This window comes from Paramisgurnus dabryanus, chromosome 15 (genome assembly GCF_030506205.2).
Source record: "Paramisgurnus dabryanus chromosome 15, PD_genome_1.1, whole genome shotgun sequence".
Taxonomy (NCBI): Eukaryota; Metazoa; Chordata; class Actinopteri; order Cypriniformes; family Cobitidae; genus Paramisgurnus; species Paramisgurnus dabryanus.
This window is the reverse complement of record NC_133351.1, coordinates 16,039,684-16,056,520: the sequence shown is the minus strand read 5'-3', so window position 1 is coordinate 16,056,520 and position 16,837 is coordinate 16,039,684. Positions and strand designations below refer to the sequence as shown.

General features: G+C 37.5%; 1 protein-coding gene across 4 annotated transcripts in view; it reads right to left on the bottom strand.

The window, feature by feature from the left end:
• The window catches only part of il1rapl1a (interleukin 1 receptor accessory protein-like 1a), a 108,609-nt gene extending 92,694 nt beyond the window's left edge, over positions 1-15,915 (bottom strand). For all 4 annotated transcript variants that reach the window (XM_065251700.2, XM_065251702.2, XM_065251701.2 and 1 more), the window contains exon 1: positions 15,534-15,915. The gene's annotated coding sequence lies outside the window, so the exon portion shown is untranslated. The remainder of the gene's footprint in view (positions 1-15,533) is intronic.
• Between the last annotated feature and the right edge of the window lie 922 nt (positions 15,916-16,837).

The window sequence follows — 16,837 nt, the reverse complement described above, 5'->3', positions numbered from 1 at the left end:
ACATTTCGGTGCATGAATTCAAGCGCAAATGTGCTATATGGGAAGCCGACAATACAGATCATTAATTCAATAGCTCTGCATTATGACACACACACATACACTCTCCATTTTTTCTTTTTATACAAGCCTATGTATTTACATAAAGCTGTATGTGATTATACAAGAAAAATGTCCTTTTAAGACAGATTTAACGAAGTGGACCCCACTGCTAAAAGTCTCCAGTAGATACCTTAGCAACATATCAGGTTCATAATCCTTTTTTTACAACCCTGTCACCGTGATTTACCCATGATGCACAGCTTCTGTCACTTTGTGGGCTCCTAAATTACTCCCTGCAGCTAAATGGTATACTTGAAATTCCCTTCTAGACTCTTACATGTTATGTGCTACATCTGATCTAATAACAGCCATATAACCCGCTCCCCATCTATTTAATGCAATTAATGTAAACTTAATAAGTGTGCGCAAACCCTTCCTGTTCAAGGGTAATTATCTTACAATAACATTTGACTGATGATGAATTTCATGCCAAATTCAGACATTGGAAGGACTAAATCCCATCAGGAACAGTAGCGTTTGAGAGGTTAATAGACTTTATTTTGTGTGTGTGTGTGTGGGGGGGAGTGTTGATGTGTCCATGTGTGTGTTAAAAAGACAGAGGGACGAAAGAGAGAAAGTGCTCTTATGATCTCTTTAAAGGGCTTATCATCCCTCTCCCACACATAATCTCAAGGTTCTAAAGGGAAAGAGAGAGAGAGAGAGAGAGAGAGAGAGAGAGAGAGAGAGAGAGAGAGAGAGTTAGGAAATTAGGAAAAGGTAGAATTGAAGGATTTCACATTTTCCAAGCCAGCGGTTAATGTGTATGGGATCAATGATTACAGCTTTAATTAAGCCATTACACAAAATCAATTAATACGCAATGTAACATAAGGTAACAACATCAGTCTGAACTACATTTTAGATTTTCAGCTATATGAGGTCACTAAGCTGTTCTGAGTGATATTTAGTGTATTGATACGCCGTTGCTTAACAGCTTTATTTGGCCCGACTTTCCTAAAACCTCTTTGATATTCTAGGCCATCTACGGCCCGGGCTCTCCTTCAATAGATCAGCCGCTGGGCCAAAATCGTCAGACCGCTTAGGAAACAATAGCAAACCTCACCTCAACAACCCTCACAATTCGAGTCATCAGTAATAAAAGAGATTAAGACTTGGGTTTAGAGCTTGTTTAAAAGTAATGGAGATGCTTGCCTTAGCAAAACCCACTAATAATACAGGCGCACTTTTTCACAATCTCTTACTTCCGAGATCAAATCAGTCTATGAACGATGCTTTTTTCACAATCACCACCGGCAATTCAATTACCGTCCAGTGAAGGATGTATACAGAAGGTCTTTCTTATTTCTCATTGGAGCTAATATCCACACGCACACCACGTCTGGCTGCTCGCACACGTGCTCGCGTTTGGACAGGCGTGTTGTGGAAGGACCAGCTGTGAATGATTGATGTGGTGATTTTATGATTTAATCCAATTTAAACTCTCCACACCTCCAGGCCTGGCAGTCAACACATTTACCATGCGGTAAATATAACAGTGGCCCTGGAGGAAGAGTGCTGAGTTATGAACCGAGATACACACTCCGTTAAAACCCGAAATGCACACACACACACACACTTACGAGACTTACGCATAACAAATGACTCAAGGACAACCAACACTGCATCTATATTCAGACATTACATATATGACAATTCACATGAGAGGCATATATACGTGTGTGTGCTTGTGTGGGTACGTGAAAGTGTGGGCTTTTGTTTGTGCAAGTACGAAAAAGATAAAGACCAAGCTGGTCTTTGTGGACTCTATTATTTATTGTGGCAGTTCCAGCTTCTCCGTGCCAGCCAAATATCAGAGCAGAAGTCGAACACGCTCGGGGGCATAAAGTGTGTGTGTGTGTATGTGTGTGTGTGACTGAGTGCATAAGCAGGAAATGAGAAACAATAAATTTAGACTTAAATACAGACTCCTGAAAGCCAAAGACTTGTTAGTGCACACGTAACCTTGACTACAGTTGCTGCACCATGACCATCACCTTCTTTAAAAACACACTTGTATCAGTCTTTCCTTGCCATTGACATGAATTGAAGTTTAGAATATTGATCAATGGTGTGTATGGGGTTTAAGTGGCCTGCAGACCGTTCACACTTCACTGATCGGCCCCGGCTAACAAGGGACCCCCGAGTACTCTTCCATGCTCTGCCCTGCTGATGGTGATTAATTATTGAGTATTACTGTTCTCCTACAGCACCTCCAGACACACAGCACCACTAATCCCCTCGCCAGACAGACACACTCTTAGTCAAGTCCAAAAAGAACAGATAATAGATGGTCAAAAGGCCAGCAAAGATAACATATAGAAAAGAAGAAAAATGACTTTGCCTTCGTGCAAGATACTTAAGGTCTTCAATTTAAATTACATCTAATGTGACATGGTGAAAGTTTTACAAATGAATTTCTCAGATTTTTGTTGTTATTTGTGATATCATCATTTTTGTCATATGACATTGCAAAAAAAGCATTTGTGTATTTGGAGTGGTTACGCACTTTTTTTAAGGTCCCACACACCGTACATAATTGTTGCTCCTCTATGTCCCGCCTTTCTGAAACGCGTGCTCTGATTGGCCAGCTATCCAGTGCGTTTTGATTAGCGGCATACATCAAGCGTGTGACGCATACATCAACGTGACACGTAAGCGGCCCCGTAAACGTTTAAATCAATAATCAAACGAATATACAACTAAGTAAATAAAAATCTTTCTGCAGGCCGAATTACGTTATATGTTTGACAGAAGACTAGCGCTGAACGCGGAGTCTTCCGCCACTTAATATGTTTGTGTGGAAACACGAAAATTGACCAATGTTCCGTACACAAAAGATTGCATTCGGCCATTCGGTGCACGTGTGCCAAAAGCCCTGTACCGAAACGGTCTAGTACGACTACACGTACCGTTACACCCCTAGTGAGAATAAATCCTTCTTTGCATATACATTTGGGCGGTGTTATGCAAATCTTCCCATATAGTGACGTTTATATGTTGGGTTGTGTTTGAATGAGGCATTTTAGGAATGGTGGATGAGCCTTCACTTTTAGAAAGAATATCTTTTTGGGTTTGAGACTTCAATCTTTGCCACTTTAGGGATCTTAAATATGCATGAACAGCTTTTACCACTCCAAAGACAAAGGAAAAAATTTGATCATATCATAGTATCCCCTTATACAGTTTCCAATAAGACTCATGGCCTGAGATTTGAAGACCATTACCATCAAATTGACAGAATGATATAATCATGCACAAGTGTATTTCACAAGCATTCACAAAGAGCAATATTTAGTCAAAGAAATATTTTAGAGCAGAACTAATAATTAAAAGATTTCCTATTGAATTGTACTTTAAAGGTTTCCAGGCCTAGATTAACTTAGTTTTCCATTATTTTGGGAATTCTCTACTAGATGTTTCTGAAATTTCTGTAGATAAAGAAAACAGCTGTAAGTTAAGGCAAATTCAAGAAGTTTCTTTTTAAAGAAGGATAAAAAAGGCATACACGCACATACACAAAAAAAAGTGTGGACAAAAATTGTTATTCACAAACTACTTTCTCTTTCTCTCTAGTTGAAAAAAATCAATAAATATTTAATAAAAAACTCTATAGCTGCATCACTAAAACATGGTAGAAGTTTTTCTAACTCCAATTTTCCTTCTAGCACAATGGTTTAACAAGTGAGCCAACGCGATCTGTATGTTAACAATGAGGCTTCAATCAATACATTTTGATTTACTGTTTGTTACTGCTAATTTACAAGTGAGATTACTACTGTATTCTGTAACCCAAGACATTTTATTCCTCATAGGAAAGACTTCTCAGCTGTTTATCCTGGACAGCAATGAGGTTAAATGGACAGAATAGAAAGTCATACAGGCTTAGAACAACATGCAAGAAGATTAAAGATTATAAAATTGATACTTCAGGCATCCTGCTTTTCATGTGTGCCGCATAGTTTCAAAAGAACAATGTGAAACAGTGTGTGCTCAGTACAACCATCATCTTCTATATGAACTTGAACATTTCTAATCAACACCTTTCAAGACCAAAGTTTCCACTATAACGAGTGAGCCACATGATCCACTTTAAGTTTGTTTCCTATTTACAAGAGAAATCGGAGGTTGATGTTAAAGCAAAACATCATTAAAGAACCTCATTAAAGTTCACCCAAAAATGACAGAATTTTCATTATGTTGTTGGTGTTTTGATAAAAATCATCAATTTAATCAAAGACCTACAGTACTGTGCAAAAGTCTTAGGCCACCATGCTACCATTAAATGTGTTGTTTTGGCAATTGTATAGTGATCATATATAATTATTTCTCAGTCTCTTTATTAGACTACAACCAGAAAATACAGGAAATGTGTATGCAGTATTAAAAACAGTATAAAAGCTGAAGTGTCAAGTATTTAGGGTAAACTCCCCTTCCATGCGAGCAATAGCAGGCAGCTGCAGGATCTCTTAAACATAAATTAAATTAAATCCTAATTTCTAATTCTAATCGAATGACTTTAGGACTTCAGTCTCCTTAAAAAAGCTCAAGATGTGTTTTGTGCCAAGAGAGGTCACACTAAATACTGACTGATGCCTGAAGAAGACATTTACTTCTGAAAAATTTTGTGTACATATTTCCTGTATTTTCTGTTTGTATCTTAATAAAAAGAGTGAAAAATAAATATAGATGGACATTAAAACTTTGCTAAAACAATACTAAAACGTTTGCACAGTACTGTATACCAGTCACTTCAGCACTCCTAAAAGAACCACAATCCAGTTCAATCTTTGCATAATGCAACAACCTCAAACCTACTGTCCAATCAAATCTTAACCTAGCAGTAATTGTGTGTGCACAGTGTGGGTACATATATGTATATATTTATAATGTATATAATCAAATATAAATAACCTTTACAATAAGGCTATATTTGTTAAATGGGACATATGAAAATCTGACTTTTTCCATGTTTAAGTGCTATAACTGGATGCCTGGTGCTCCTATCAACCTAGAAAATGTGTAAAAGAACAACCCAGTAACTTATTTTTGGTAAACCACTCTCTGCAAGCATGTGAAAAATTAGGTCATTGAATTCTGGCTCCCCTTGTGATGTCAGAAGGGGATATTACCACCCTTTAATTGGCACTTAATCCAATCTTGGCACTGCAATTTTAGTGCAGAGATCAGCTCATTTGCATTTTAAAGGACACACTTATAAAGTTGCAATTTTAACATGCTATAATAAATTATCTATATGGTATTTTAAGCTAGAACTTCACATACACACTCTTGGTACACCAAAGATTTATCTCACATATTAAAAAAGTCTTGTGAAATGTCCTCTTTAACATTAATTAATTCAATTTAATAAGATTACCTATGAACAATAGTTCTGCATATACCACTACAGTACATTTGTCAAATTAACACGTATTCATTTATTATAAATAACCTTGAATTATGAACAATATCACAATTCCTAAATGAATATAAACCCAGATTAATAAATGTTGAAAAGAATCCATTGTTCATTGTTAGTTCATGAGACCCAAGCCATTAAATAAAGTCAACCAATTGTACCTGATCGTAAAGTGCTACAGAAAATTGTTGCATTTAATTAGAAAACAGTGGTCACAGACTACCCCACTCTATGTATTTAAATATGCGTTTTTTCCTCTGGGAAATTAGCATTCTAACTCAATCCAAATCTTCATCCTTACCAATGTTTTCAGAATTACTGTGATTGTCATTATTGGACTGCCTGTCTGACTGATGACTAGGTTCCTGACTCAGTTTCGTCGATGTAAATGACTGCAGCATCTCATCTCTGGAAAGAGGACAGAAAATGGATTCAGATACCCAATTCCATCAAAGGCTGTCAAGGCTCAAAATCCAACGGGTTTCTTGCGAGCTTATATATCAAGGTTAAATGACGAGAGAGAGCAAAAATGAGGCTTTCATCAAATTGCGACCACTACAAGCCATGCGAATAAAATCGAGAAATTTTGAGGCCGTAATGAATGATCAGGTGTTGAATTTTACTGTTTGAAATCAATAACGAATGAACGACTGAACGACGTTGTAAGAGAATCACACAGAACAATTTTTTGACCGGTATTAGGGTGGAAAGTGCTATACAGGCTCTTATACTGCAAGTGCCTGATATCTTCTTGCATACGAGATTAAATTGGGTCTGCACAAACATGTGCTCACACCGACTCGCACACACCGCCATACACACGGCAGGTTTCAATACTGTTCGGTGGGAATCAGTGAGGGTTCTGACAGCTTGACAGTCTTAAGGGAGATAGAAAGTGACGGTAATAGAGAGAAAGAGTGCTTGAAAAAAACCCAAGGAAAGATTGCATGTCAGACTTCATCAGCCACAGGAAATCCAGCAGTAAATGAGTTTATGCGTGCATACATCAATTTGAGTTGCATATTCAGCACCGCACACAAGTGTACAAATATGTATATGACAAATTTATTTATTTATATATATTTGTGCATGTGTCATTTTTGCATCCTTCAAATTTAACTGGGTCCCGCACGAGCCCCAAATTCTCCACAATGCTTCACGTTCCCATGCGTGGTCCGAAAAGGTCTTTTTCATATTTTCACACTGTAGCGGCTCGTGACTGCTCATCCGAAGGGTGCAAATTCAAAATGTGTCATGTGTGTTGCTTGTGTTTTCAAAATATGTGTTTGTTGCGTCATGTGAACCATGTGCATCACGTGTCTTGTCAAAATAAGTGCCTGCTGCACACGCACCAAAACCGTTTATGATAAAAGAGACGCTCTCGTTCACAAAATACACGTAAGACACTCCCTTAACAGTGAACTCTGATTACGCATGAGATTATGCGAGTATCTGGCAAACGCAAGCGTCTTTTTTATCATAAACCCTTTAGAAGCGTCTGCAGCAGGCACTTATTTTGACAAGACACGTGATGCACATATGATCTCTCGACGTGCAGAACACATATTTTGAAATTACGAACCACACACATGATGGGCTACATACATGTTGTGACGAACTTCGCATCGAGCGCCCTCGAAAAAAGAAGTCACCGGCCGCCACTGGACTTATCCAAAAGACCCCACGACTTCTCCTCCACCCAAATCAATGCTATCTCTTCCCTTATTACCATTCAATTACTATTTTTTGTGAAGCCAATCAATCAGCATGAACTGCAGGTCACAAACATCACCTGTACAAGAGCTGACAACAACCCTCCACCCAAAGGATTCCAACAGCAGTCATTACTGACAAGACAATAGAGAATGAGCTTATTGTTTCAATCATCAGCTATCCACCTGAGTATCCTCCACACACACACACACTCTCTCTCTCTTTCTCTCTCTCTACTTGACTTTAATGGCCTGAGAGCTCAAACTGTTTTATAATGAGGGCTTTCCCACACCATACTCTTCTCATTATGCACACATGAACACAAACTCACATACACACACACACACAAAGATAGAGAGAGGCTTCTTATTGATATTGTGCCCAGTAAAGTGGTCCCTTAGAAACTGGGGGTCTCGAGAGTGTGTTTTATTTGCCGGGAAAACAATACAACTACCTCCCATACACGCGTACGCTCACACACACACACAGAAACAAACTAATACAACCCATCCAAGATCTGGAGCCATTTTATAACAAAGACTGTTTCCGCACCACACGAGCCATTTCGGATCAAATCAAAAGAGCAACAGACTCCGGACCTGTTTACTCCAACTTAGCCAGCAAGGCTGCCGAGTGGATTCTGCTTAAGCACGTTTTGAAAAATTGAAAGCAGGCTTTAAGTTAAACATGCATGCTTTTATCAGAACGCCACAGACGTTGACTTTTAACTTTCCGCAGATCACGGGCAGCAGTCACAGTGGTTTTGTCATAGAAGTGATATGTGATCTTGATTTGACCTGCTGATGTATCAGAGCGAAGATCGCTTTGACAGATGTGCCTCAGTTTCTTCAAAATGAAAGCCGTTCTTTCAAAACCCCACACAGTCAAATGACCAATCATAGCGCCAATCACATCAAAGAGTGCAGCATCGTGACGCTTATTGGTTTCCTGCCGGTTTCCGCGATATCTCCTTCACAGATTTTATCGACAAGTGGCTAACCAATGCTCCAGGCAAAATAAGCTTATGGCAGAACATGCCTTGCTTATTAATAGGGCATCCAAATGCTGCTGGTGATGACACACGCTTACAGCCAGAACTTCTTGGATCTTCTCTGCTCCACATAGCTTGAATAAGAAAAAGTGTGTGTGTGTGTGTGCGCGCGTGTCCTCCTTCAAATTCACCCAAGGCAATAAGAGCCGCACCATGGGAATAGATGCATTCTTTATAAACGTGCACTCACAAACACAAGCTGTGCCACATGCAAACCTGAGTGACAGTTTCTTTAAGAGGAGTCAATGGCGCTGTCAAAGTCATTTTTGTCAAATTTGGATTCTTGGCACAAGTTGAGCGATAAACCTACACTAATCATTATTATTAGGACGTTCACTGGTTGATATTGATCAGATAACAAACGGAGAAAAACTACACATTAGATTGAGATTTTTGTGGGAAGGGAAAGCTGTCAGTGTTTATGAGAATTCATTGGAACACAGTCATACATCTTCCTCCATGACACGTCTTAATTTCAATGCCTCAGGTTTGTTGATTCTTGATTCTGACATGATTCCTGTACACCCCCACACTCTTTCAAGTACACTAAACCATGCTCCAGGAGCCGCCAAAACATAAAAAAGCAACTTTAATTATCTGATAGCATCAATTACTCAGAGGATATATTAGAGATTTGTATTGGCAAAACCAGACTAGCCAAAAAGCTTTTCATGGCAGGCCTTTTCTTAATCCTTGGATATGGTCTTTTATAAGCATGAGTTACAGCAAAGCCTTTTTTGAGTCCTGCATGGGCTAAGATGCCCATCAGTAGTTCAGGCCCTGAACTGAACTAGGCCTACCAAATCAAAAGTGACATACAAACAATCATAAACTACAGTGTTAAAGATGATAAAATCTTAAATATAAATGTTACTTGCACACTAACCTTTCACGTATTTTAGGGAAAGTATGCATACGTGCACAGACTATTTTTGCCCAAAAAGTTTTATGAAGTCAACCAGCCGCTAGGTCACGCGCCCTATTTGTCCAGTCAATGCAAATATGCAAATAACTCGTAAATATTCAAAAACGTTTGTTAATCCCAGGTTTACAAATATATCGAAGATATATCTAACTACCAAGATATGAACAGTAGAAAACATAAAACAGTGTAAAGCTGAATAACAATTTTAGTCAGGGATAAGTGAGCCAGGGTAATAATTTTAAGTGTGAAAATCGCACGAGAGCTTTAAACTGTAGCGGTCGGTTATGTAGGCTCTCTCTCTCTCTTTCTCTCTTGCAGACTGTGATCAGACGCCACTGCAGTGCGTGTGTGTATATGAAGGTATATTTGGTGCAAAACAACTGCACACCTGTGACAGTGGAATTTGTATTTGTAGAGATTATCCACACATGTGTATCAGTAAACTTGAAGTCACAGAGGACGAGATGCAAACTTGTAGATTTTTTTTCTTTCCCTCAAATACAACACAACAGTTACACATTCACAAATCCTTCAGTGCAGCTGAACAGAACCCATTTTACAAATCACAGATTAAGAAACTCACAAGTTCACATTTTTTGCTACAATTGATGCAGTAAATATGGTGCATAATCTACTTGAACACCTGCATCAAATAATGTGAAGTCACACACAAATTTTGTACATTTGCAAAATCAGTTTGTGCATCTGTGCGATGAGACTTGCATGTGTGTACAATTTATTTTTCACAAATATTTTTTTATTTTTTTAATATTTTCTAGCCCAAACACAAGTACATAAATACAACTGCTTGAATCTGCTGCTACGAGTTTCAAATACTCTTTTTCATGTGCTCTCTCTTCTGCACCAAATATCTCGAGATAAATGTTGCGAAAGTGATTTGTATACCTGTAGGCTTTGGCGAGCACTGTTCAGCACTGCCCACCAGGTGGCGCCTCAGACACTCACTGAAGCAGAGTTTATTAATTACCACCAATGTTTCAGCAAAGTAAATCGCCTTTATCAAGGTATTATTTTCACCAAGTGGAGAACAATATAAATGGGAGTGCTAATTATACACACATGAAGGTAATTACATACAATACTCCAATGATTCATTAGTAAACAAAATATAAGTTTCATAAATTTCAAACCATCAATATAAGTAGATTAAAAAATACAAGCAGCAAATACACACATAGGCCTACATTTAAATAAGATACCAAATGATGTAAGTCCCATTCATTTTTAATATCATAATACCTATAAAAACAACCCAAATCAAAATCTACTTTTAAACCATGTGTGCCAATGTTCACATTTAATATACCTAAAAGGCCTCCTGTCTAAGTAAAAAATTGGTCAAACTCACCTCAACTTCTTGATGGAAATCGAAATCCCCTCTCAATTCCTATATACAATAATGAAGTAATAGGATGATTAAGTTCAACAAAATGCAGTGCTAATGGCAGGTTCATATTTCTGCATATTATTGCACTCTGATGTTTTGCGATGTGTGTTTTATACTCTCTATTTGTTTTTCCTACATATGATTTACCACAGTGACATGTTATCAAATAAATAAGCTTGTATTTGTTTGGGGGTGAATCCCAAAGATATTTCCATATCATTAAGATTCTTAATAAAATCATTTGGTCCCTTATATATTATTTTTAGACTTTATATATTACATTTGACCTTAAGGAAGACTTTTCTTCAATGTTAACGGATGATAACTGTCACAGGAAGGCAAGACATGGCAAGATGAGTGGATCCAAATGCAGTTTTTAAGTGTATTAAATCCAAAAAAGATACAGGAGCACAGGCAAGAACACGAACAGTAACACATGACAGGAAACAACCAACATAAAACAACGGCTGACAAACAGGCAATCAACAGGCAGGGTAATTAAACGTGACAAGAACCAATGACAGAACAGAAACAATTAATTACTATGGAAACAGATGGGCAGTGGGTGGAGTATGAATTAATGTCCATGGCAACAAAAAAGGGGGCGGGGCAACAAAGGAACAAGAGGGAAATAGGGCAGACACCAGTGGCGGCGTTTCACGAAAACCTAGGGTATGGCAAAAATTCTTCGTACAAGGCGGCCATTCAAATAACGAATCTATGAAACCACATTATACCCATATGTTTACATACTCCACCAACCTGTATAAAATCATACTATGATTGCACGGATGTACACTTACTGACAACAATACGGAAGCAATACAAATGAAAAACAAAAACAGAAATCATGGTTGTTTAAAATGCTTTTCAAATGTTGTCATTCTTAACTAAGTGGAACTCCAGCAACAGATAAAACTAAATCAAGATAATATCAAAACATACTGTAACATCCCTTCACAAATCTTGTCATGACAGCCGCCAATAAACACTTATAAAACACAATAAAGACTTTTAATGATGTGATAGAGCACACGTAGTTAACCCAGCCAGCAAACCAACTAAGACTAAAACACTAAATAAAACTCTTAGTAAAACAGGGCTAAATGCAAAAACAAGTCTTACCTTTTGTCGTCGTGCAGTTTTTATTCCACAAGTCGTCATATTCAAAAACGCGCGCAAATAATTAATACGATTCACTTCGACTGCGCTACAATTTCCCAGTGTAAGAGAACATGTTAATTTATCCACAGAGAACAAATCGAATTGAAATGGCATTGAAATTGAATTGAACAAATCATTTTACTTCTGGAATAATGTATGCAATATGCATTGCGCGAGTGTGGGGGAGAGTCTGTTTGAATGTTAAAACAAAAAGAGGAGTTTACTTGCGAAAATAAAGATTATAACAACAGCGGTCATCATGAAACCTCCTGCACAATTCAATCTGCGCTGCAAGAACGACAGGGTGATGACATCAAAGTACCGCGAGGGTGAGGCGAGAAATAATAGGAAGAGTTTGCTTTCAAACCGCTCTCGCGGCACGTTGATGTCATCCACATGTCGGTCCTGTATTATAGCATGAAGTCGAGCACACGCGTAAATTATCCATATTAGTGATGTACCAATGTTCAGATATGTTCTACTTAAAATATTTAACATTATTTTTAATGAGCTTCATTATAGCCTGTTGATTTCTGGTGTTTTGTCTGAATGCTAGGGTATGGCAACTGCCATACCCTGCCATACGCAAACGCCGCCCCTGGCAGACACAGACAGGATTCTTGACCTTGGCCGTACCCACCATTGAGGTCCGGACTGTTTAAGTGAGTATCATAGTAAACTACTGATTATGTCTTAATATGTCTTCCGAATGTAAACATTTTATTACATTCTGTCTTAAAGTCTAAAAAACAGTACCTGTTGAAGTCATTAAAGTTACTTAAATAACAAAAGAAGAGAAAATCACTCACTGGTCCTGACTGTAACTTCGTAAAAAAAGATTAATCCATATTTAATTTTGAATAAATATATTTTTTTGCCAACAATCCTTAATGTTGAGCTCTGCTCTTTAAAGTAAGTTGGTTTATTATTGGTTTATTATGCAAGTTCAGCCTTGCATTATGTTTGTATCTTACAGTTAGTATAATGCATGTAATGAATTCAGGGCAAGAAGAATATTTATCTAATATGGGGTAATGTGAAGTATTATAATAATTACATATCGTTTTCTTTCATGGGATATGGACCCCCTAAAGAAGCCTTGGCCACCCCATTTATAAAATTCTAGTTCTGCCACTGCAATATTGATGTTGTATTTCAGCATATTAAGTGTATAATAAGTGTGTGCATATTGTGAATGAATTTAATAAACAAATTCTTGATAGCCTTTGGTTAATTCACTAAACTGATCCTATATTCAGTTAGCCTATGTTTACTTAACTGACAGTGCCCAGGATGGTAACATAATTATTTCAATGTCTTACTAATAAACAACACAAGTCTTGCGCATACTGACATGGTTTGAAATCTATACTTATTAGATTCTTTGGTTTTCTGATGTGTTATAATTCATATATGTAGAGCAGAGAAATAAGAATTTTTTTCCTGGTGTGCATGCCCTAAAAAAATACATATGGACCTCGGTATTTATAAAATCCTGCGTACGGCCCTGCTCACGACAATAAGAATCCACTCTTATTAGTGTATTACGAGCTGTAGGTTTTTTTAATCGGATCCCTATATAAACAATTACGAGCTATCCAGAAGTCTAAAAAGCTGATTTGATTTGGGTTAGCATCCAAAGTAAATGTTAAGAAATCAGAACAACTGTTTATATAATAATAAAAAGAATTTAGTTGTTCAGTAACCCGATTCAAAAAGACAGAAATAATCATCCAAATTAGTATATTAGAAGAAAAAGCATGATTTAAATACACATATTTTTCTTCAAAAAAGGTTATTTTGCAAAAGAAATCACAAACGTTCTTTCCATAGCCCCACCTCCTGTTTGAATTAAAAATTAGTCTGAAAAATAAAATAATTTGTTTTATGATATTAAAAATGAATGGGACTTTCATCATTTGGTATCTTATTTAAATGTAGGCCTATGTGTGTATTTGCTGCTTGTATTTTTTAATCTACTTATATTGATGGTTTAAAATTTATGAAACTTATATTTTGTTTACTAATGAATCATTGGAGTATTGTATGTAATTACCTTCATGTGTGTATAATTAGCACTCCCATTTATATTGTTCTCCACTTGGTGAAAATAATACCTTGATAAAGGCGATTTACTTTGCTGAAACATTGGTGGTAATTAATAAACTCTGCTTCAGTGAGTGTCTGAGGCGCCACCTGGTGGGCAGTGCTGAACAGTGCTCGCCAAAGCCTACAGGTATACAAATCACTTTCGCACCATTTATCTCGAGATATTTGGTGCAGAAGAGAGAGCACACGAAAAAGAGTATTTGAAACTCGTAGCAGCAGATTCAAGCAGTTGTATTTATGTACTTGTGTTTGGGCTAGAAAATATTTAAAAAATAAAAAAATATTTGTGAAAAATAAATTGTACACACATGCAAGTCTCATCGCACAGATGCACAAACTGATTTTGCGAATGTACAAAATTTGTGTGTGACTTCACATTATTTGATGCAGGTGTTCAAGTAGGTTATGCACCATATTTACTGCATCAATTGTAGCAAAAAATGTGAACTTGTGAGTTTCTTAATCTGTGATTTGTAAAATGGGATTTGTGCAGCTGCACTGAAGGATTTGTGAATGTGTAACTGTTGTGTTGTATTTGAGGGAAAGAAAAAAAATCTACAAGTTTGCATCTCGTCCTCTGCGGCTTCAAGTTTACTTATACACATGTGTGGATAATCTCTACAAATACAAATTCCACTGTCACAGGTGTGGAGTTGTTTTGCACCAAATATACCTTCATATGTGTATAAGTGTGTATAAGCGAGTGTGTGTGTGTGTGTCCATGCCATCGCAGGAGGGTGCAATACTCCCGCAAACACCGCCTTTAAACAAGCCACCTCAAACGGTGCCGCGCATCACATTGCGTTTTATTGCATATTTATTTAGATATAACCACGCTCAAATGAGATATCATATCATATATTCATAGTGGTTTTATATGCAGCGCTATTGGAACAAACACTGTACCCTCATTTCGCCAATAATGAAAAGACAACGATTACAAAATCGTCTCATTTTGCGCCTATGAAAAGTCAGTTGCTCACATTGAGATATTAACGATTCCCCCACGAAATTCCTTTATATTAAGAAAACATATACTTTACCTCCAAATCAAATGGATCAAGAAATGATATTTTCACTTGCATCACCTTGACGTGTTCAGCTTTACTTTTTAGTTTGTTCGCGATTCTCGTTGTTCCTAATAATTAGCCTACTGTAATACAGTAATAATAATAATAATAATGGGTCTGAGATTTTGATAAATCAGCAAAAATGTAAGTAGCCTAAAGCAAACACGACCATGATGTATAAATACTTTAAATAATACGTACATCTTTATTTTTCGCAGTACGGAGTATGTGAGTTTGTGCCTGTGTACTTGATTGACGTGAAAATGTCACGATGCAAAAAAAGTCAATAATACGAAGATCGGTTTAATTTTCTTAATGGAAATCAATTCCTTTTGATTTAAGTAAAAGAACTGTTCTTGACATGTTCATCCTACAATTCAACTCCAATTAAAATGAGCTGCCATAGTTTGTGCGTCAAACTCCACATTTAGATGTTATTTGTAAAGGTTAGAATACACTGTCATCTCGACGAGCCGGTGCAGTTCAACTCGCCACCCCCGCATCGCCATGAAACCTCTCCAAAAACCACACACTTCAAACTTCGCTTGGTAAACTAACACCGAACACGAGCTTACCGTCAGCCCACGTCCAAAAATTGATCGGCGGTCAGTCAATAAGATACTTGAAGAAGGAATGAGCGCGCATCACGATGAATGGGGAATCTGAGCAAATGATCCATCGGAACAGAGAAAATCACCGGCTGAGTTTATTCCAATACAGACGATGCTTCACGGAGAATTCTAAAGGTTTCCAAGGGTCTCTATGACTTTGACATCACGATGATAAAAAACAAAAAGTCAGAGATGATAAAGGGGACCCATGGCTTGATCGCGCGCCCTCATCCAGCGGACGCTCCTGCGCATTCCGTTGCGCGCTCGTCGGTCAGATGCGGCGCGAGGAGAGATGATTTGAGATGTCTCAGGTATCCGGCAGCAAGCGCTCCTGTGGGGGTTTCCTCTTCAAGACGCGTTGTGTGCGCTTGGTACTGTGGGAGAACTCTCCATGGTCCTAAAGTCCGCACTAAACAATCTGCGTGCACAATGACTGTGGTGGGCTGTGTGAACAGTACACTTTCAGTTAAAGGAATAGTTTAACCAAAAATGTAAACTCATTCTTCATTCAGTCATCTATGTGTCGTTGCAAACCCACTATGGCTGTCTTGTTTCTACGGAATATTACAGGAGATCGGATAGAGGTACCATCAAAAGCAGCATGCAGTCATGCAACTTATTCAATGTATTGCACATACTGCTAATATATCTGAAACCATATGATACCTAAGCCTGATCACAGATAAATATTTTGCGAAGTGGCTAATTTGTATAAATATGAAGTAAATTATACAAAAGCATGTTTTAAAAAAGCCCCTCCCTTAACTCCGCCCCTAAACTCAATCTCACTGTCTTACTAAAATGTACAATTTTTTTTTATGTAAAATTATTTTGTAAAATTTTGTGCATATTAACCATCTCTTAAAATAGTTAGAAACTGCCATGAGATTGTGTTGGACACCTCTAAGCAAAACATAATAATGTAAAACATTTTTCACTAAAATCTGTATTCATACACTCAAATTTTTGCTGGGTTATTTTTTAACCCAATGCTGGACAAATTAAGAGTTTGGTTACAAAACGTGATAAACGTCATTCCCGTCAAAATCAGTATTGTATCTGGTCAGTATTAAAAAGTAAATTCTTAATTTTATGCAAAATGCAATATCTAACGTGTTATTCTGTCATCTTTTCTCCCTATTTTCGCAAAATGCGATAAATGCCAGTCCTCCTTTTCTGCAGAATGCAATAAATCCGCTCAACCAATCACAGCGCACCATTCCATGCATTGGAAAACAACAATGGTGGCACGGAATACACACAAAATC